This window comes from Myxine glutinosa, chromosome 4 (genome assembly GCF_964187855.1).
Source record: "Myxine glutinosa chromosome 4, kmMyxGlut1.1, whole genome shotgun sequence".
In the NCBI taxonomy this organism is placed as follows: Eukaryota; Metazoa; Chordata; class Myxini; order Myxiniformes; family Myxinidae; genus Myxine; species Myxine glutinosa.
This window is the reverse complement of record NC_136264.1, coordinates 55,202,385-55,225,717: the sequence shown is the minus strand read 5'-3', so window position 1 is coordinate 55,225,717 and position 23,333 is coordinate 55,202,385. Positions and strand designations below refer to the sequence as shown.

The window sequence follows — 23,333 nt, the reverse complement described above, 5'->3', positions numbered from 1 at the left end:
AACATGGTGAATACGGCAATACTCACACGCTGCATTGTGTGGTATGTCACAGGAAGCTCGTTCCAAGTTTTAAGAATCAGCTGGTCTTCAGGTTGAAGATTTTTCATTTCTGTCCACTTGTGTTCCCTCGCCAGCTCTGCTCGCTGTCGCGCAAGACTTTCCAACTCTCCATTAAGTGACTTGAACTTACTCATCCACATGTCTGATGCCTTCAGGTCAGCAACTTCCAGCTCAAAGTCTCCGATAGAGACCCCGGGGATGCATGTCAGGTCGATTTTGTCCACTGCACACTCATGTGGATGAGTGATGAACTTGAAAAGACCAGTGCGCGCACGAAATTCTCCAAAACGTGCTTTGAATGACTGCAGGAGATTGGACGTAAAGCCAGCTAGCTGCTGGAGATCCAGATGTTGAGTGGAGTCACTTGCTAAGCAACAACAACAACAACATGCATTTTAAGGCCATGTTCCCTGCTAGAGCGGGGGTTAGCCAAAGCATGCATCCCCGGCATGCTTGCTAAGCATGCATCTCTAAATTGTTGCAGTCTTTCAAAGTGCAGAAGACGACCTGTTTCAATGTCCCTGAGAAAGACTTCCAGCTTGCTTTCAAATGCAAACACTGCTTGTTGAAGGGATGAGATTGTATTTCCAATACCTTGCATTTTCACATTGAGCTGGTTCAGATGGCCAGTTATGTCCACGAGATAGTGAAACTGCAGGAGCCAGTCAGTGTTGTCTAGCTCAGGATGCTTGACGCCTTTCATTTCAAGAAAAGTCCGGATTTCACTCAGGCAAGCTGCAAAACGGCTGAGCACCTTCCCCCTTGACAACCAACGCACGTTGCTGTGTAAAAGCAGACCGGGATAATGATTCCCAACTTCTTCTAACAGAGCTTTAAACTGGCGATCATTTAAAGCTCGGGCAACAATAAAGTTGACCACTCGAATGACCAGCGACATCACCTCACCAAGCTCCTGGCCACACGTCTGAGCGCAAAGCGCCTCCTGGTGCAGGATGCAATGAAAACTTAGGATGGCTCTCTTTTCATGTTCACGGAGAAGCGCTACAAATCCTTTGTTCTTCCCCAACATACAGGGTGCACCATCAGTACAGACAGAAATAAGTTTATCCATCGGTAGTTTTTTTTCTTTAGCAAACTCCATGAAAGACGTGAATAAATCCTCTCCTCTTGTTGTCCCTTTCATTGGCAAAACAGCCAAGCTTTCCTCACGCAGTGTGTCACCTGCAGCATACCTGGCAATTATACTGCACTGAGATAGATGGCTAACGTCTGTTGACTCATCTAACGCGAGAGAAAAGTATGTCCCGGCGTTTATGTCCTTAATTTGTGTTTCCTCGACTTGATTTGCCATCATGATGCTACGATCGTGCACAGTTCTTGCTGACAGGGGCATGTCTTTTATTCGTTTGATTATCTTGTCTTTATTTGGGAAGTCATCAAACAGTTCATTGGCCACATCAAGCATGAATGTTTTGGCATACTCGCCATCTGTGAATGGCTTTCCATTCCTTACTATTGCCAAAGCACCCGCAAAGCTAGCGGAATTCCCGTCACCTTGCTTGGTCCACACACGTAGTTGCTGCTGACTCGCCTGCACTCTCCGCTGTAGCTCCTCGCATGCCCTTTTCCTGCTGTCCCCCGCTGGATATTTCGATGCAAATGAAGCATGGTGCGTATCGAAGTGCCGCTTTATATTTGACCGTTTCATCGATGCAATTTTATCATTGCATATTAGACATACCGCAGATCCTGCTCTCTCACCAAATGCAAATTCCTCTGTCCACGCAGCCTGGAATGCACGGTAATCATCGTCTTTTTTTCTTTTCCGTTACAAGGGTTGAAGCGGATAAACTAGTTGGCTATCTGATAAAATTGATTTCTTCACCTTTACAATGACACGGACATGCTCGCGAGCCATTGGTTCCCGACCCGACCCACGGGTGACCCGTGACCCGTGAAATTTATCTTCAAAACTAATTTCTGTTTACTTTAAAATGACACAGTATTATTAAGAAATATCACAAGTATTTTAAAATCAGTTCCAAACTGATTTTTTTTTTTTAAATTTTTTTTTTTCAACTCAAAATTGTCTGGGAGCCATATGCCGTCACCGGAAGAGCCATATATGGCTCGCGAGCCATAGGTTCCCGACCGCTGCCTTAGACCTTTGAAGACCCTTCAAGTCCCCCAAGACAATTAAGACAGCAAGACCCAGAAAGACCATGAAGACCTGGAAATCCTCGTAGACCCTTAAAGACTCAAAAGACCCAGAGAACCCAAAATAACCAGAAGACCCAAAATACCCCCCAAAGACCCAAAATACATCAAAGACCCTTAAAGACACAAAAGCCTCCAAACACCCAAAATATCTAAAAGACCCATAAAGACAACAATGACTCAAAAGACCACGAAGACCCAAAATACACTATGCACAATAAGTTAGGGATATTGTGGGAGTGAGTTAATTTTTTTAAATAGGGGTTAGGGTTATGGTATTGAAATCAAGAATGCTGTGTTTTTTCACACTCATTAATAACCATAGAATTAGGACCAACAACTTTTTTCAACATAATTAATACAAAAATCAACCACACCGAAAAACCTGCCAATATCCCTAACCCTTAAGTACAGAATTAGGACTTAAGTACAACCTTAAGTACATAAGTGAGTAGTGTACATCAAAGGCCCTTAAGAGATCTCGCCTTAAGAGATATCTCGCGAGATCTTGTCAGCGAGGGCACGGTTTTTCGAAACTGCACACGCTCTCCACGCTTTCGAAGTTAAGTAATTGTTCACAATTGTATTTTTGTCGAAACTGTATTTCTCTTTCGGTGTGTGTACCTATAGTGTGTCCCAAGGAAGATTATCGGTGTTAATCTTTCATACCTGCATAAAAAATCGTCGGTTAATTCGTGCCACCTAGTACCTTGTTTCCTACCTTGAGGCTTTGTTTTCTCTCAGCAGTCGATTGTGGTCCAATTACTTTCGTTCTCAGTTTTTCCCAGTCTTTTCACCTCATACTTCCTTGTTTAAAATCCTAACTCAAAAAAAAAGAAAAAACATTTCCTTCTTTGTTCTTATTCGTTTATACATTGTTCTCATTCGTTCGTTCGTTCTTCGACCACATGTTTCACCCCCATTTCCCCAGATAGTTTTCACTGTTCAATTTTAAAATGTTTAAACTTTCCCCTGAAGTGATGTATTCTTTTTTTCTTTTTTTTTGTATACTGAATCGAGGCTCGTGACAGAGCTAACATTTACTTCACAAACAAATCAACCAGACAAACAAAATATATAAAAAGAGGGAGCGGAAGACAAGATGGGGAGAGAATGGGAAGCACACAAACACAACATTTGAGAGCAGGGAGATGTGTGGAAGGGAGAGGGCTAGGGGGGAGGAGGCATGGGAAGGGGGGGGGGGGGGCTGGGGGGAGGGAGAAGTATAAAACACAAGTACACCAAGGACTTCCAGGACAGAAGTTGGTATTTCAAAAAAGTGGAATTGGGGCGAAATTAGCGGGGGTAGAAAAGATCAAGGTTTTGGATGGGGGAAGATAAGAGATGGTGGTGAACAGCTGTTTTAAAGACCTGGAGGGTGGAGTGGGATTGAAGAGAGTGAGGGAGTTTGTTCCAGAGGCGGGAGAAAAGAGGAATGAAGGAGTGAAGGTGAGCAGAGAGTCTTGATTTTGGCAGTTTAACCATAAGAGGGTTGCAGGCAGATCTTGTGCGACCTGTAGGAATATTTGCGGGACAGAGCCCAGAGAGAGCTGGGGGGGGGCAAGGCCAGAGAGGAGTCGGTAGAAGACGGAAAGACCACCAACCTGCCTGCGGTGAGTGAGTGAGAGGCCCTTGGAGTTAGCTTCATCGCGGGAGATTCCATTGATTCTGAATGCTTTGGTTTCAACAGCGTGAAGACGAGCTAGGTGTGAGGCAGGAGCACCAGCCCAGAGGGGAGAGCAGTATTCCATTGAGCTGCAGATGAAAGCCTTGTATGTGGTGAGGAGCTCAGGTGTGCCAAGGAAGGACTTCGCACGACGGAGGATGCCCAGTCGGCGACTGGCTTTGGAGGCCAGATTTGAAATGTGGTTTTCCCAGGAAAGATCATGGCAGATAGTGAGACCCAAAAGCTTGAGTGACAGAACTTCTTGGAGAGGATTATTCAGAAAGTGGATGGGAGGGTTGTCCAGTCGGTCTTTTCGGAGAGACATCGTAAGAGTGTGAGATTTGTCAGGATTGAAAGACATGTTCCACTTGTTTGCCCAGTCTGTGATTTTGTCCAGGTCTGCAGAGAGTGAGGAGGCTGCAGACACCCGATCTGAGGGATGAATAATGGAGCGACAGAGAGTAGAGTCATCAGCAAAGAGATAGAGAGGATTTTCAAGAGAGTCAGAGAGATCATTGATGAAGACCAGAAAAAGCACAGGGCCCAGAACACTGCCTTGGGGAACTCCAGCCTGAACAGGAAGAGGAGATGAGAGAAACCCATTCAGGGCCACACGTTGACTACGACTAGAGAGGAAGTCCGCCAGCCATGCGTGGAGATTTCCATGGATACCAAAAGAGGAGAGTTTGGTGAGCAAAGCGGGGTGCCAGACCGTATTGAAGGCACGTGATATGTCAAGGGAGACTGCGCTAATTTCCTGTTTGGCATTGAGGACCTCCATCCATTGTTGAGAAAGCAGAAGCAGCATGTCCAGAGTAGAGTGACCAGGTCTGAAACCAAATTGATGATCAGAGATCAAGCCATTGGAGAAGAGGAAAGATTTCATATCTGAAGCAATGATGGATTCCATGACTTTGCTGATAATTTGGAGAAGGCTGATTGGTCTGTAGTTGCTGGGATCTGTTTTTGCACCTTTTTTGTGCAAAGCAGTGATGTTGGCAGATTTCCAAGCAGATGGAAGATGACCTTGAGCAAAAGAGAGGGTGAAGAGAACAGAGAGAGGGAGTGAAAGAGCGGAAGAACAGGATTTTAGGACCCATGGGCTGATGCCGTCAGGTCCAGTTGCAGAATCGGAGTCGAAGGTTGACAGAAACTTTTCCACCTTGTCAGGAGGAAAGGACACAGATTCCAGGAGCAGCTGGGTACGACTGGGTATGGTGGGTACAGAGAGGGATGGGTTTGGGACACAAGATTTAGAGGCAAACACAGAGATGAGGCATTCAGCTTTTTCACGTGCGGATTCAGCCGTGTGGCCATTTGAGGTGAGGGAGGGGATGGAGGGGAAACAAACACCAGAAACAGATTTGACCAGACACCACCAGGATTTGGAAGAGGGAGACAGATAAGAGAGTTCGGTCCTGAGAACGGAGAGATATTGTTTCCTGGCTCTCCTGAGGGTGGACACACACCTGTTTCGGGCTTTGTGAAAGGAAATGAGATTTCCTTCCGTTGGATTTGCTTTCCAGGAGAAGAAAGCAAGTTGTTTCTGGGCAATAGCCTCACCACAAGATTCCGTGTACCATGGACGGGAGGAAGGGTATGACAACTGAAGACGAGATGGGATAAATCTGTGCATGAGAGAGAGCAATTTACTTTGGAAGAATTCCCAGGATGAGTTGATGTCAGAGGCGGTAGAGATGGGAGATCAGTCCAGATGATGAACACCTTTTTCTGTCGTATATTATAACACCTTTTTCTTCTTCTTCTTTAAAAGGTTGCTTTCGACTTGCTCACCAAATCTATTCATTCCAAAAAAAAAATTCCATCTCTGACAGTTCCTCTTTCCTACATTCCCTAAACTCACTGGCACTCCACCCCCCCCCACCCCCCACCCCCACCGTCTCCAAACGTATCTCTGACTCGAAGGTCACAAGAAACTAATTTTGCAATAAATGTTCATTTCCCATTAATCGTACAACACTTTCTAGAATCCAAACTCACCCCTCCCCTCCAAATCCTCCCCATCACCCATCGCTTTCAAATCTCCCCCCTTAACCCCTCCCGTCCTAAACTCCCCCCTCACCTCCAAATCTCCCCCATCTCCCATCCCTTTCAAATCCCCCCTTGCCCCTTCCCTCCGAAACTCCCCCCTAACCCCTCCCCTCAAACTCCCCCCTCACCTTCAAATCTCCCCACCCTCATTTATTCTCCATTTCCCCCCTCTCACCCCTCCTCCTCAAAGCGTCCTCCCCGCTTCTTCCCCCTTCCAACTCTCACCTCCATCTCCCGCAACCTTCTGCCTCGCTCTGCCACCCCCCCCCCCCCACCCCTCAAATAACACCTCACTGTGCCTCACACAATCACCGTCAAACCTTTTGTCCACCCCATCCTTCCCTTTCTCCCAGCTATTCTGAAATCTCTGACACAGTCAACAGCTCTCCCTCCCTCTTCCTCCTCTTCCACATCTTACCCTACCCCTCCCCCCACCCCCCTGTTCTGTCTCCGGTGCTCCGCGTTCCTCTTCATTAACGGTATGGACCTCAAACATCTGGGGCCTTCGCTCAAACTTGACTGATCTCTCCACACAGGTTGCTTCTGACAAACCAGACATGATCTGCTTAACAGAAACTTTCCTCCTTCATGATGTCTCTGATTCCTTAGTATCTCTCCCGGGTTACTCCCTCCTCCGGTATGATAGACCTGAGCCTCGTCCTGTAGGTGGGGTTGCTATCTTTATCAAAAACTCTCTTCCTCACTCGCCCTGCACTGCCCTCTCTCCACCTCACCCACAGGAATACCTCTGGCTATGGCTTCCCCTTCGCTCCCACCTTTTGTTCATATGTGTGTTGTACCGTCCACCAAACAGTGATGACTCCATCTACATCTCGCTGTCTGTTAATATGGACCAACTTCTATCTACCCATCCCAACTCTCACTTCCTCAAATGTGGTGATTTCAATTGTCACCATGCCAGTTCGCTGGGTGTGGGTACCTCTCTCACCAGCCATGGCTCCTCAGCAAAGGACTTCTGCGACTCACTGGGACGGACACAATCTGTCAATTTCCTGACCCGGATCTCAGTCAACAGAGCATCTTCTCTTCTAGACTTGGTTATGACTAACTTCCCTGCAAAGGTCTGCTGCTGCTCTTCTGCTTCAATCGGCTCATCTGATCATGTGCTTGTTAAAGTGGACATCTCTCTGACCATTCTCAGAGAGCCTCCTCAGCGTCGACGAGTCTGGCATTTCACTCAGGCCAACTGGCACGGTCTTCAAGCAGCCATCAATCATCTGGACTGGTCTCCCATCTCTACCGCCTCTGACATCAACTCATCCAGGGAATTCTTCCAAAGTAAATTGGTCTCTATCACGCACAGATTTATCCCATCTCGTCTTCAGTTGTCATACCCTTCCTTGCGTCCATGGTACACAGAATCTTGTGGTGAGGCTGTTGGCCAGAAACAACTTGCCTTCGCCTCCTGGAAAGCAAATCCAACAGAAGGAAATCTCTTTTCCTTTCACAAAGCCCGAAACAAGTGTGTCCACCCTCAGGAGAGCCAAGAAACAATATCTCTCCACTCTCAAATCTGTCTCCCTCTTCCAAATCCTCGTGGCATCTGGTCAAATCTGTTTCAGGTGTTTGTTCCCCCTCCATCCCCTCCCTTACCTCAAACGGCTACACAGCTGACTCCGCACGTGAAAAAGCTGAATGCCTCAACTCTGTGTTTGCCTCTAAATCTTGTGTCCCAAACCCATCCCTCTCTGTACCCACCGTACCCAGCTGCTCCTGGACTCTGTGTCCTTTCCTCCTGACAAGGTGCAAAAGTTTCTGTCAACCCTCGACTCTGATTCTGCAACTGGACCTGACGGCATCAGCCCACGGGTCCTAAAATCCTGTTCTGCCACTCTTTCACTCCTTCTGTCTGTTCTCTTCACCCTCCCTCCCTCTCTTTTGCTCAAGGTCATCTGCCATCAGCTTGGAAATCAGCTAACATCACCACTTTACACAAAAGGTGCAAAAACAGATGCAACTACAGACCAATCAGCCTTCTCCCAATTATCAGCAAAGTCATGGAATCCATTATTACTTCAGATATGAAATCTTTCCTCTTCTCCAATGGCATGATCTCTGATCATCAATTTGGTTTCAGACCAGGTCATTCTACTCTGGACATGCTGCTTCTGCTGTCTCAACAATGGATGGAGGTCCTCAATGCCAAACAGAAAATTAGAGCCGTCTCCCTTGACATATCACGTGCCTTCGATACGGTCTGGCACCCCGCTCTGCTCACCAAACTCTCCTCCTATGGTATCCATGGAAATGTCCATGCATGGCTGACGGACTTCCTCTCTTGTCGTAGTCAACGTGTGGCCCTGAGTGGGTTTCTCTCATCTCCCCTTCTTGTTCAGACTGGAGTTCCCCAAGGCAGTGTTCTGGGCCCTGTGCTTTTTCTGGTCTTCATCAATGATCTTTCTGACTCTTGAAAATCCTCTCTATCTCTTTGCTGATGACTCTACTCTCTGTCGCTCCATTCCTCATCCCTCAGATCGGCAGTCTGCAGCCTCCTCACTCTCTGCAGACCTGGACAAAATCACAGACTGGGCAAAACAAGTGGAACACGTCTTTCAATCCTGACAAATCTCACACTCTTACTCTATCTCTCTGAAAAGACCGACTGGACAACCCTCCCATCCACTTTCTGAATAATCCTCTCCAAGAAGTTCTGTCACTCAAGCTTTTGGGTCTCACGATCTGCCATGATCTTTCCTGGGAAAACCACATTTCAAATCTGGCCTCCAAAGCCAGTCGCCGACTGGGCATCCTCCGTCGTGCGAAGTGCTTCCTTGGCACACCTGAGATCCTCACCACATACAAGGCTTTCATCCGCAGCTCAATGGAATACTGCTCTCCCCTCTGGTCTGGTGCTCCTGCCTCACACCTAGCTCGTCTTCACGCTGTTGAAACCAAAGCGTTCAGAATCATTGGAATCTCCCGCGATGAAGCTAACTCCAAGGGCCTTTCATTCACTCACCGCAGGCAGGTTGGTGGTCTTTCCGTCTTCTACCGACTCCTCTCTGGCCTTGCCCCCCCAGCTCTCTCTGGGCTCTGTCCCCCAAATATTCCTACAGGTCGCACAAGATCTGCCTGCAACCCTCTTATGGTTAAACTGCCAAAATCAAGACTTTCTGCTTACCTTCACTCCTCTTTTCTCCCGCCTCTGGAACAAACTCCCTCACTCTCTTCAATCCCATCCCACCCTCCAGGTCTTTAAAATAGCTGTTCACCACCATCTCTTATCTTCCCCCATCCAAAACCTTGATCTTTTCTACCCCCGCTAATTCCACCCAAAACCCTACTTTTTTTTTTTTTTTTTTGAAATACCAACTTCTGTCCTGGAAGTCCTTGGTCCCCTTGTGTTTTATACCTCTCCCCACCCCCTCCCCCCCCTTCCCACTCCTCCTCCCCCCAAGCCCTCTCCCTCCCACAATTCTCCCTGCTCTCAAATGTTGTGTTTGTGTGCTTCCCCTTCCCTCCCCATCTTGTCTTCCGGTCCCTCTTTTTATATATTTTGTTTGTCTGGTTGATTTGTTTGTGAAATAAATGTTAGCTCTTTCACGAGCCTCGATTCAGTATACAAAAAAAAAAATTCTCCCCTCCGGGTCGGTACTCCTGCCTTTCACCTAGCTCGGCTTCACGCTGTTGAAACCAAAGCATTCAGAATCATTGAATCTCCCACGATGAAGCTAACTCCGAGGGCCTTTCACTTACTTACCGCAGGCAGGTTGGTGGTCTTTCTGTCTTCTACCGACTCCTCTCCATACTTGCTCCCCCAGCTCTCTCTGGGCTCTGTCCCCAGATGGAAGCCAAACAGTTCATTATTGGTTTCATCAGACCACAGAATCTTGTTTCTCACAGTTTGAGAGTCCTTTAGGTGCTTTTTTGCAAACTCCAAGCGGGCTTTCAAGTGTCTTTCACTGACGAGAGGCTTCCGTCTGGCCACTCTGTCATAAAGCCCAGATCGGTTGAGTGTTGCAGTGATGGTTGTCCTTCTGGAAGTTTCTCCCATCTCCACACAGGATCTCTGGAGGTCAGCCAGAGTGACAATCGGGTTCTTGGTCACCTCTCTTACCAAGGCCCTTCTCCCCCGATTGCTCAGTTTGGCCAGGCGGCCAGCTCTAGGAAGAGTCCTGGTTGTTCCAAACTTCTTCCATTTAAGAATTATTGAGGCCACTGCGCTCTTGGGCACCTTCAATGCAGCAGAGATTTTGTAGGCTTCCCCAGATCTGTGCCTCGACACAATCCTGTTCTGAGCTCTGCAGGCAGTTCCTTCGACCTCATGGCTTGGTTTTTGCTCTGATATGCATTGTCAGCTGTGAGACCTTATATAGACAGGTGTGTGCCTTTCCAAATCGTGTCCAATCAATTGAATTTACCACGGGTGGACTCCATTCAAGGTGTAGAAACATCTCAAAGATGATCAAGAGAAATGGGAGGCACCTGAGCTAAATTTCAAGTGTCATAGCAAAGGGTATGAATACTTATGTAAATGTGATATTTCAGTTTTTTCTTTTTCATAAATTTGCAAAACTTTCTAAAATCCTGTTTTCTCTTTGTCATTATGGGGTATTGAGTGTAGATTGATGAGGGAAAAAATGAATTTAAACGATTTCAGCATAACACGTGGTACATAACAAAATGTGAAAAAAGTGAAGGGGCCTGAATACTTTCTGAATTCACTGTGCATGCTTGTATATCTATATTATAATAGCCGTAGATGATTCTGTCTGTCTGTCTGTCTATCTGTTGGGTGTCTGTCCGGGGTGTGGCTTACTCGGTTTGCAGAGTAGCTCCACCCATAGCTCCACCCATTCTGGGAGTGGCTATAAACAAATATCCACCATTTTATTAACTCGCATAGCTTTGAGTCCTGTTTTGTAGGCCCGTGGTGTCTTGCTCTCCCCCAGTTTTATTTCAAATCAAATTCGATAAATCATTTCATTTTTCACAGTCGCTAACATAGTTTTAGACTCGGTTGAAAAAAAACGGGAAGAAAATCCGATGAAAGTTGCCGTTTATAGAACGAAATTAATTCTCAAAGGCCTGTAACTTCAAGGCCATTGAGTCTCTCTCACGCCTTTATCTCCAATCTAACTCACCATATGATTTCATTTTTATCGATGGTTTTACTTTTAGACTCGGTGTCAGCAATAATTGAGAACAATCCACACACGCGGGAAAATGCAGAGATATATTTTTTAAAATCGCGTCATGGTGTATCATACACCGCCCAACATGACACCGCCGGCAATGTGTCGATATATATTAAAAATTCGCTTTTGCTTTTCCGTTATGATATATTACTATTTCGTTTGATGATAGTCGTCACAAAAACGTCAACAATGATGCCGACATATATTTCTTCGTTTTTATTTCATTCAACATATTAGCCGGAAGTAAAATATGTTTCAGGAAATTACCGAGAGATATTTCTTCGTTTTTTTTATTAGTTATGTGCGCATACACTTTAAATAGGTTTATTTGAAATCTTTAATTTTCCACAATATAATTTACTTGCCATTTATCATTTGATGATTACGAGACAAATTCCTCTTGAGGATCGTGACAATTCATGCGTTGCGTGGAAACTTCCATTTCCAAAATGAATGAGACGATCGATGAAGAACGACTCGGTGTCACCAACGCGGGAAAATGCAGAGATATATTTTTTAAAATACACCATATCACCGCACAACACCGCCCAACAGCTAACAAGTATCATACACCGCCCAACAGCCAACGAGTATCATACACCGCCCAACATGACACAGACAGCAACATGTCGACATTATCGCTTTTTCTTTAAACCGAGTGAACCGAGCCGAACCGAATACACCGCGTGAATTCACCGAGCGAATTTCAGCCAATTCCACCTATTTCTTCGTTTTTATTTTATTCGTTACCAGCAGAAGTACCCAGCGTTGCCGGGCGGGGGAGGGGGGAAGGGCACGTACACTTTAAACATGTATATACATGTGGGATGTGGGATATATACATGTGGGACATGTGTACGTGTGTGTATGTGTGTGTGTGCGCGTGAATATGTGTGTGTGTGTATATATGTGTGTGTATGTGTATGTAGGCTAACCCCCGCTCTAGCAGGGAAAATGGCCTTAAAATGCATGTTGTTGTTGTATGTGTATATACATGTCTGTGTGTGTGTGTTTGTGTGTATATGTGTCTGTACGTGTGTGTGTGTGTGTCTGTTTTTGTGTGTGTGTGTGTGTGTGTGTGTGTGTGTGTGTGTGTGTGTGTGTGGAGATGTATATATGTGTATATATGTGTATATGTGGATACATATGTGTATACATATTTGCATATGTGCATATGTGTATATGTGTCTGTACGTGTGTGTGTGTGTGTGTGTGTGTGTGTGTGTGTGTGTGTGTGTGTGTGCATGTGTGTCGATGTACGTGTGTGTGTATGTGTATATGTGTGTGGGTGTATATGTGTGTGTGTGTGTATATGTAAACATGGGCCGGTGTGTGTGTAAAGTGTGAGGAGGTATTGGAGAGGAAAATGCAGAGATATATTTTTTTAAATCGCGCCATGATGATAAACGAAAATACACCGCCTAAAATAACAGTCGACATATATTTAAAATTCGCCATACACATCCATGCGGGAATCCCACGGGCATGGATGTGTGTGACATTTCGACATATTGAGTTACATGCTGCGCCTGCACATTCAGTTATATAAGATGGTTACTGGCAATTGATCACATCCACAAATGATGTAATCCACACAATTTATGTACTTTACATAACGTTAATAGGAATACATGCCCGTGTAGATGGGAATGACATATAATTCACCGAAAACGTTGAAGCAACCGCATAATATTACGGTGATGTTTAACTCTGAGAATAGTTCTAAATTTAAAAAACTTTCTTCTGATATTTGTGATATATTTCAAACAAACTGTATTTCCCAGCTACACGGGCATGTATTCCTATTAACGTTATGTAAAGTACATAAATTGTGTGGATTACATCATTTGTGGATGTGATCAATTACCAGTAACCATTTTATATAACTGAATGTGCAGGTGCAGCATCTAACTCAATATGTCGAAATGTCACACACGTCCATGCCCGTGGGATTCCCACGGGTGACCCCGCTAGTTTGTGAATATTGCTTGAATTGTCTTTCCTGATTTTCCCTGCCATTTCCCCCATTTGAATTTCCCAAACTGCCATTTCTCCCACCATTTTCTTGCTTGTGTAATACATTCCTGAAAGAGTTGATATAGTGTCTTGACTTACCCTGCTCGGGTTTGATCTGAGATAGCACTTCTGTTGCAATTGGTCCGAGTGATTAATTAATCAGATAGATGATAGGGAGTGACGTGTAACGCTGGTTCGCTCGGCAAGTTCATATCTGTTACACAGCTACTGGCGCAGTTCCCCAAATGCTTCATTCATCACACAGGCACGGTAAACAGACCTTGGGCGCAAATACCTGTGTTGTTGCAGACGGCCTCCAAAGTATGCTGATAGACACACTGGCTTTCAGAGTTATCTGGGCCACGCCCACAATATGTTCCAATATTCTGCTACTTTTGCATATGCAACATGCAGTTAACCAATAATAAGGAATCAAAACATGGCGTTTTTACCTCTGCTACCAAAGGTGGATGGAGGTTATGTTTTCACCCCTGTCTGTCTGTTTGTGAAAAACATATCTCAAAAAGTTGTGGACGGATTTGGAAGACATTGGGCTATGTAGCGTATGTGACAACGACGAAATTATTAGATTTTGGTGAAGATCCGAATTCGGATCCAGCTACTCAAATTTTTTTAGATGATTCTTCATCATTGGGATATAGGGCCGAAAACGATACATAGCAGGACATCTCAAAAAGTTGTGGACGGATTTGGATGAAACTTGGTCGACCGGTTGGGTGTCTGACAAGGACGATTCGATTCTGGTGAAGATCTGAATATGGATTTGGATATGAGAATTATTTAATTATTTAAGTGATTCTTCACCATTGGGAGATCGGGCCAAAAACGATACACAGCAGGATATCTCAAAAAGTTGTGGAAGGATTTGGATGAAACTTGGTCGACCGGTTGGGTGTCTGACAAGGACAATTCGATTCTGGTGAAGATCTGAATATGGATTTGGATATGAGAATTATTTAATTATTTAAGTGATTCTTCACCATTGGGAGATCGGGCCAAAAACGATACATAGCAGGATATCTCAAAAAGTTATGGATAGATTATTTTTATTTTTTTTGAATACAGAATCGAGGCTCGTGAAAGAGCTAACATTTATCACACACACACACACAAAAAAAAATCAAACAAACAAAATATATAAAAAGAGGGAACGGTAGACAAGATGGGGAGAGAAGGGGAAGCACACAAACAACATTTGAGAGCAGGGACATCGGGAAATGTGTGGGAGGGAGAGGGCTTGGGGGAGGAGGCGTGGGAAGGGGGAGGGGGGTGGGAGAAGTATAAAACACAAGGACACCAAGGACTTCCAGGAAAGAAGTTGGTATTTCAAAAAAGTGGATTTGGGGTGAAATTAGTGGGGGTAGAAAAGATCAAGGTTTTGGATGGGGGAAGATAAGAGATGGTGGTGAACAGCTGTTTTAAAGACCTGGAGGGAGGAGTGGGATTGAAGAGAGTGAGGGAGTTTGTTCCAGAGGCGGGAGAAAAGAGGAATGAAGGAGTGAAGTTGAGCAGAGAGTCTTGATTTTGGCAGTTTAACCATAAGAGGGTTGCAGGCAGATCTTGTGCGACCTGCAGGAATATTTGGAGGACAGAGCCCAGAGAGAGCTGGGGGAGCAAGGCCGGAGAGGAGTCGGTAGAAGACGGAAAGACCACCAACCTGCCTGCGGTGAGTAAGTGAAAGGCCCTCGGAGATAGCTTAATCGCGGGAGATTCCAATGATTCTGAACGCTTTGGTTTCAACAGCGTGAAGACGAGCTAGGTGTGAGGCAGGAGCACCAGCCCAGAGGGGAGAGCAGTACTCCATTGAGCTGTGGATGAAAGCCTTGTATGTGGTGAGGAGCTCAGGTGTGCCAAGGAAGGACTTCGCACGACGGAGGATGCCCAGTCGGCGACTGGCTTTGGAGGCCAGCTTGGAAATGTGGTTTTCCCAGGAAAGGTCATGGCAGATATTGAGACCCAAAAGCTTGAGTGACAGAACTTCTTGGAGAGGATTATTCAGAAAGTGGATGGGAGGGTTGCCCAGTCGGTCTTTTCAGAGAGACATCTTAAGAGTGTGAGATTTGTCAGGATTGAAAGACATGTTCCACTTGTTTGCCCAATCTGTGATTTTGTCCAGGTCTGCAGAGAGTGAGGAGGCTGCAGACTGCCGATCTGCGGGATGAGGAATGGAGCGGCAGAGAGTGGAGTCATCAGCAAAGAGATAGAGAGGATTTTCAAGAGAGTCAGAGAGATCATTGATGAAGACCAGAAAAAGCACAGAGCCCAGAACACTGCCTTGGGGAACTTCAGCCTGAACAGGAAGAGGAGATGAGAGAAACCCATTCAGGGCCACACGTTGACTGAGACTAGAGAGGAAGTCCGCCAGCCATGCGTGGAGATTTCCATGGAGACCAAAGGAGGCGAGTTTGGTGAGCAGAGCGGGGTGCCAGACCGTATCGAAGGCACGTGCTATGTCAAGGGAGACAGCTCTAATTTCCTGTTTGGCATTGAGGACCTCCATCCATTGTTGAGACAGCAGAAGCAGCATGTCCAGAGTAGAATGGGTTTGAAACCAAATTGATGATCAGAGATCAAGCCATTGGAGAAGAGGAAAGATTTCATATCCGAAGCAATGATGGATTCCATGACTTTGCTGATAATTGGGAGAAGGCTGATAGGTCTGTCGTTGCAAGGATCTGTTTTTGCACCTTTTTTGTGTAAAGCGGTGATGGCAAGGAGATGGCAGATTACCTTGAGCAAAAGAGAGGGTGAAGAGAACAGAGAGAGGAGGTGAAAGAGCGGAAGAACAGGCTTTTAGGACCCGTGGGCTGATGCCGTCAGGTCCAGTTGCAGAATCAGAGTCGAGGGTTGACAGAAACTTTTCCACCTTGTCAGGAGGAAAGGACACAGAGTGCAGGAGCAGCTGTGTATGACTGGGTACGGTGGGTACAGAGAGGGATGGGTTTGGGACACAAGATTTAGAGGCAAACACAGAGTTGAGGCATTCAGCTTTTTCACATGTGGAGTCAGCTGTGTAGCCGTTTGAGGTAAAGGAGGGGATGGAGGGGGAACAAACACCAGAAACAGATTTGACCAGATGCCACCAGGATTTGGAAGAGGGAGACAGATAAGAGAGTTTGGTCTTGAGAACGGAGAGATATTGTTTCCTGGCTCTCCTGAGGGTGGACACACACTTGTTTCGGGCTTTGTGAAAGGAAATGAGATTTCCTTCCGTTGGATTTGCTTTCCAGGAGACAAAGGCAAGTTGTTTCTGAGCAACAGCCTCACCACAAGATTCCGTGTGCCATGGACGGGAGGAAGGGTATGACAACTGAAGACGAAATGGGATAAATCTGTGCATGAGAGAGAGCAATTTACTTTGGAAGAATTCCCAGGATGAGTTGATGTCAGAGGCGGTCGAGATGGGAGACCAGTCCAGATGATTTATGGCTGCTTGAAGACCGTGCCAGTTGGCCGGAGTGAAATGCCAGACTCGTCGACGCTGAGGAGGCTCTCTGAGAATGGTCAGAGAGATGCCACTTTAACAAGCACATGATCAGATGAGCTGATTGGAGCAGAAGAGCAGCAGATATTTTCAGGGAAGTTAGTCATAATCAAGTCCAGAAGAGAAGATGCTCCGTTGACTGAGATCCGGGTCGGGAAATTGACAGATTGTGTCAGTCCCAGTGAGTCGCAGAAGTCCTTTGCTGAGCCATGGCTGGTGAGAGAGGTACCCACACCCAGCCAACTGGCATGGTGACAATTGAAATCACCACATATGAGGAAGAGAGAGTTGGGATGAGCAGATAGAAGTTGGTCCATATAATCAGAAAGCGAGATGTAGGTGGAGTCATCACTGTTTGGTGGACGGTACAACACACATTTGAACAAAAGGTGGGAGCGAAGGGGAAGCCGTAGCCAGAGGTATTCCTGGGGGTGAGGTGGAGAGAGGGCAGTGCAGGGCGAGTGAGGAAGAGAGTTTTTGATAAAGATAGCAACCCCACCTACAGGACGAGGCTCAGGTCTATCATACTGGAGGAGGGAGTAACCCGGGAGAGATACTAAGGAATCAGAGACATCATGAAGGAGGAAAGTTTCTGTTAAGCAGATCACGTCTGGTTTGTCAGAAGCAACCTGTATGGAGAGATCAGTCAAGTTTGAGCGAAGGCCCCGGATGTTTGAGGTCCATACCGTTAATGAAGAGGCAGGGGGAGCATCGGGTACGGAAAAGGGGGCGGGAAGGGTAGGGTAAGATGTGGAAGAGGAGGAAGAGGTAGGGAGAGCTGTTGAAGGTGTGTCAGAGATTTCAGAATAGCTCGGAGAAAGGGAAGGATGGGGCGGACAAAAGGTTTCATGGTGATTGGCTGAGGCACAGTGAGGTGTTATTTGAAGAGGGGGAAGAGCGAGGCAGAAGGTTGGGGGAGATGGAGGTGAGAGTTGGAAAGGGGAAGAAGCGGGGAGGACGCATTGTGGAGGAGGGGTGAGAGGGGGGAAATGGAGAAGAAATGAGGGTGGGGAGATTTGAAGGGGAGGGGCTAGGGGGGAGTTTAGGAGGGAAGGGACAAGGGGGGGGGTTTGAAAGGGATGGGAGATGGGGGAGATTTGGAGGGGAGGGGTGAGGGGGGAGTCTAGGAGGGGAGGGGTGTGGGGGGAGTTTAGGAGGGAAGGGGCAAGGGGGAGTTTCGGAGGGAAGGGGCAAGAGGGGAGATTTGAAAGAAATGGGTGATGGGGAAGATTTGGAGGGGAGGGGCCAGGGGGAAGATGTGAAAGAGATGGGTGATGGGGAAGATTTGGAGGGGAGGGGGGAGTCTAGGAGGGGAGGGGTGAGGGGGAGTCTAGGAGGGGAGGGGTGTGGGGGGAGTTTAGGAGGGAAGGGGCAAGGGGGGAGATTTGAAAGGGATGGGTGATGGGGAGGATTTGGAGGGGAGGGGTGAGATTGGATTTTAGAAAGTGTACGATTAATGGGAAACGAACATTTATTGCAAAATGAGTTTCTTGTGACCTTCGAGTCAAAAATACTATTGCGGATATGAGGACTGTATATTTTTTTGATTGTGTAAATTATTATTATTGGTTATTCTGCGCCCCCTGCCTCCGGAGCTGTGTAAAGGTGAAAGGGCATCCCATAATTAGTCCACAAGCATACACGTCAGCCAAATAATAGAATACCCCTGTTTGATAGTTATATCTTATTCTGTGTTTTAGAGTAAGGCTGTGTCTCCCATTAATTGAAGTACTCCATTGCACCAGTGAAAGAGAATAGATCCCCTTTCATTCCCATCCCCAAAATCTCCATTTCCTTTCACATCCCCGTTCGTCATTGCCGAGCCTCGATTGCCAATTACCTCCCCTCCAAAACCACCATTGAACAAGTGCCCGCCCGTCGTCATCAAGGGCGGAGCCAGAGGGTCGCATGACCAACCAGGGCCGAGGTGAGCACACCGATGGGCGTGTCCTGAAGGCCGGCGGCTTGATCGCTAGAGGCGCTATAAAGGCGCGCGCGCAAGTGGCGTGAGGGTCGGTCAGAGTCAGTCAGTGGAGTCGGTGGTCAGTTGGTTGCGGTGAGGAGTCGGTGGTGGTGGTCAGTGGTTGTGTTGGTTGCGGTGAGGAGTCGGTGGTAAAGAGTGAGTGGACCAAGAAAGAGTTGAGGGGTTGGACCAGACGAGTCGGACAAGTCCTGGGAAAGCACGCGACGTCCACAGCAGCCACAACAGCAGCTTGGGGCCTGAACGGCGGTTTTGAGCAAGGCCGTGAAGGAACGGCGGCTGCTAAACGCGCCGATCGTGCTGCAGGACCCCCTTGGACCTTCCTCTCCCTCCAGCCATCCACCTCCTGCCTTTCCACCCTTCTTGTGTACGTGAGTTTGTTTTGTTTGTTCTGTCCCTGGGTTAACTAAGTCTGTATAAGCTAGTATTTGCACTGTGTCACCTGCGTCTTATGTGTTGTAAATAAACTTGATTGCTCCTTTTTGCTTGTGTGTGTACAATAAATCCAATTACTCTTCTGTCCGTCTTCTCGTTTTATTCCTTTCCTCTTTGCATTTCGTCGTTTTAGTCTTTTCCCAGATTGGGCAGCTGCGGTGCGATACGGCCAAAGTTCTGGGTGAATCGGGGATCCTGTAACGGTCGCGGTTGGACCATCCGCTCGGCCCATCATAACATCTAAACCGCGATCAGTAACAATTGGTTGTCAGGAGTTGGGATTCGAACCTGGGACTAAATTTATTTAGCCCAAATTTTGGACACCAATTGTGTTATTACAGTAACAAATTGGTGTCGGGAAGTGGGATTGGACCCGAAGCGCGCTTCACGCGCTCGAAATTATTAACGGTGAAATTTGCTTTTGTTTTACAAAACCCGAATTTTGAATCCAATTGCGCCATGAAATCGCGCCATGGCTGGTCAAGGCGACGGGATGCCGGTGGGAGAGATAGACGGGGTAGATTCGACCCAGGACCTCGGGGAAATGTATGTGGAGGAAGGAGAGGAGGAGAACATTGGCAATGTGGTTGAGGGGGTATCAGGCGCACATAATGGCGCCCTCGCGCACATGGTTATTGTGGCGCCAAATTTAGCCGCGCCCGTGGTCGCGGCAGCCGAGCCAGAGATGCCAATGAATTTGGACCTGTTTATGAAACAGATGATGGCCTTTATGGTAAAAACAGACGATAATTTCAAAGGGATGGAAAACAGGTTGGGAAACCAAATTGAAGCAACAACGAACAGAATGAGGGCCGATAGAGAGGCAAGGGAGCAGAGGGACAGAGACCGCAAGTTGGGCGAAAGGGTCCCAGGGGTGCACGAGGAAGTAACGCGGGTCGAGAAGCGCCGGTTGAACGAAGTTGAGAAAAGCACGGGTACAATGACAGGGGTAGAAATCGCGACCCGGGGTTTGGAAAAGCCGGCGACCGCTGAGGTAGAGGAGGGTGTTTTATTAAAGCCAGCGGTCGTCGAGGAGAATAAAGAAAAAGCAGTGCTGGGAATTAAAATTGAAGAGATGACGGAGGTAGCCCGGGAATTGCAGGGAGAAATGGAAAATGTGCAAAGTCCCTGCTCACATCACGATGCTGTGCTTAACCCGAATGGAAGTTTGCAGGTGCGCGTGGAGAAAAGGATCCCCCAGGTGAGTCGTGCTGTATATTGTGCGGGTAGATTTTGCAGGAGGATGTTTAGCGACAAAAGAATTGTCGCGCGCTTGGGATCGAGGAAGCATCCGGGCGTTGGTGAAGGGTCCCGTGTGAGTGGAAATGGCACGCGTGGGAGGAAAAAGTGTGCGCGAGAGGTGTGGTGTGTAACAGAGAGAGCGTTGGTGGAATGTACGGACGGCGTTGGAACGCCGGGTTTTGTGAGGGTGAAAGGGGTAGCGTATGCGTGTGAGCATGCAAGTGAAGCATCGACGGTAACCGGGTTAGCGGTTAGGGCGACGGATAGCCGATGCGAGCGCTCGGGGCGCGGGGTGCTTTGTTGGGTGCGAGGCCCGGCGCGGGTCGATGCTGCGTCGCTTCTCTTCGAAGCGTCGTTGCCGATTCGGGCTTGGCCCCGCCCCGCACGGTCGAGTCCGGGCCTTGGCGGGCGAGGCGACCGGTACGGTTCAAGGGCGAGTGGGAGGAAGCGGAACGGTGCCCCCTCGCGGGGACGGGGTTCCGACCGAGGGAGATTGAGCCATCGGGCCCGGGACCGCAAGGTGCCGCGCCGAGATGGTGCGTGGAGCCTCGGTCCAACCAAACCACCTCCCTTGAACCGAAAGCCGGACGGATTCAACCTGCAGGTGACCAAACCACCCGAATTCATTGCTCGGCTTTACGAACCGAGTTTAATGATGTCATGACGCACCGAGGCTAGGATATAGCGGACTGTGATGATGATGGTAGTGATTTGATACGAAATTTATAATAGTGGGTAGAATTGGCAGTAAATGGAAAATTTTTGAATTGGTTGGAATTTGGACGAGCAAAATTGATAGTAGGACCTCCCCGATGTGGTGGGATGGCAACTCTGTCATCCCTCACGGGTGGGGCAAATGCGCGATAGATTATGGGGTGATGGCAGTGAAAACTAGCCCGGGTGGGTTAGGATATTGTGTGTAGGGATCTAGCGAAGATGACATTAGGTAACGTTAAGGTTAGTTAGTGACAAGGATACCTGTAGTGGGGACGCAGGTAGTTTAGTGTGGATGATAATGACGTGGGAGCGCAATAGTTTAAAGGGACGACTGGGAAGCGCAAGTTTCAGAGGGGAGTAGTTAGATGAGGTGATGCCGTGTGTTTGAGGATTAAACAGGTGTGATTGAACAGGTGTGATTGCACAGGTGTGCAACTGAACAGGTGTGTGGAGCAGTGTATGAGGGAGTAGTGGTGATTGCGTGTTGTGTTGACCAAATGGTCCAGGAAGAGGAGGAGGGTGCAGATGGCACCAGGTGTGAGTGCACAGGTGTGCAACAACAGGTATGGAAAACGGTTGTGTGGAATACATGGAGTGTGGAATATATGGGGTATTGGAATGGATGGTCGTGGAGTGAGTATGGTGGAAATTGTGGAGTGGAGTGGATGGTGCGAAGGTGTGAATGGGGGAAGAGTGGACCCCCATCACGGATACCCGGGGCGGGTAGTGTAAGTGTTAGGTAGAGGGTACAGGTAAATTGTGGTTGGATATTGGCATCTGTGGTGCGGGTGAAAGAATGGTCTTTGGATGGGTGCAGTGTTGTGGAAATGGCTGGGCGTGTAGCCTGTTAGTGTGTGTAGTTGGTTTGGGCACTCCACCACTGTGAGGATGTCGGCCAGGTGAGGCCGCAGGTGGGCTCTGGGAGCCGGTAGTTGTTGTGAATGGGGCCCGAGGATCCGGAGGACGGACCCGGGTAGCCCAGTGCCAGAGGGCACCAAGGGGTGACAGAGCCAGGAGGGGCTTTCCCCAGTTAGTTAGGTTAGGGTGAGGAGCTAGGTAAGCTCGGGTGGCAACTGCAGTGGTGGAGGTGTGCAGGTGGGTAGACCTGCTGGGAGAGCTACACGTCGCAGCCCAGAAATTGTGCGAGGGCACCGGGAGATGAATCGGGGGGAGTGAGACCCCAAATTGAGAAGCACCACAGTTTGGTCAATGGGAATTGGTTTTTAGAACCCATAGTGTAAGTGGCCAATGGATTGGCAGGGAAAGACCCCAGGTAGTGTAAAGTGTGTTAAGGTCATTTAGAGGATAGTTAGGATTGAAGTCTCCTCACACCATCTGCATCCACTCACCTGAGGTGACAGGAACTCCACACCATGCCATGTTTTGATTATTTTTTTACTGTGCAAATGTTTGGATTGTGAGACGCATCATGACGTGGGTGTGACATTGTGCTTTGATGTTCCATTTCTTCCTCCTTATGAGGATTGATGACGAATTTGGTGATGGCAAATTTTGAAGTAGAGGGATTGTGGAGACGAATTTGGTATAGAGGAAATATGGGGAAGACGTGACCGTAGTGACGAATTTGTAAATGGGTAGATTTTGTAAATATTGGGTAAGGGCAAGGGTAGTGTAGGTGACAGGGGGGTGACGTACGGTAGGGACGAGCTTTCTCACTTCGCCCTCCGTACGCATTTCGCCTTGCATTGCCTTATTGATGTGTACCCTTGTGACCTTACCCCTCGCTCAATTGTCTTTCCCCTTTTGTCTCCCACATGACCTGTGCGCCATTGGGCGCCGAGGGGAGCGTGCGTGGGTCGGCCATTGTGCGCCCGAAATTCCCAGAACCAGCTGTCTGCATCGATGTACCACATTATGGACCACATGCCTGTGGCCGAGCACCACTTATGAACCCCATGGGTTGGGGCATGGCCCCTCTGCTGGAACCGGCCATGAGGGCCCGAAATCTTGCTGGCGGACCTAGGCCACAGGGCACCGATGCCCCACAGGTGAACCACACGTAGTCGGCCCTGTGGGCCATAAATAAAGAAAATAAAAAGGACACATTGGGCACACTTTATTGAAAATAGGCCGCCAGTAAGAAAATGAAAGAATGACAACATCTGGAAGACCAAATAATAATAACCAGCCGAGGGAGCCGAAGAGCAAGAGATCACCTGCAGGGTTAGGGGTTGTTTGGTTATTTTTTTTTATTGTTGAACACTGATGAACTATGGTGACTGCACCGATTGGTGCTTGAGGGTGCTTGTATTGGTGCGTTTTTGGGTGCTTTCATGGTGCGTCGATGCAGAGCAGACTGTC

The 23,333-nt window shown here is 47.7% G+C and overlaps 1 protein-coding gene across 9 annotated transcripts in view; it reads right to left on the bottom strand.

Annotated features, from left to right (window-relative positions):
• LOC137413015 (schlafen family member 13) overlaps positions 1–23,333 on the bottom strand; it is a 77,089-nt gene that overhangs the window by 5,530 nt on the left and 48,226 nt on the right. The window lies entirely within an intron of this gene.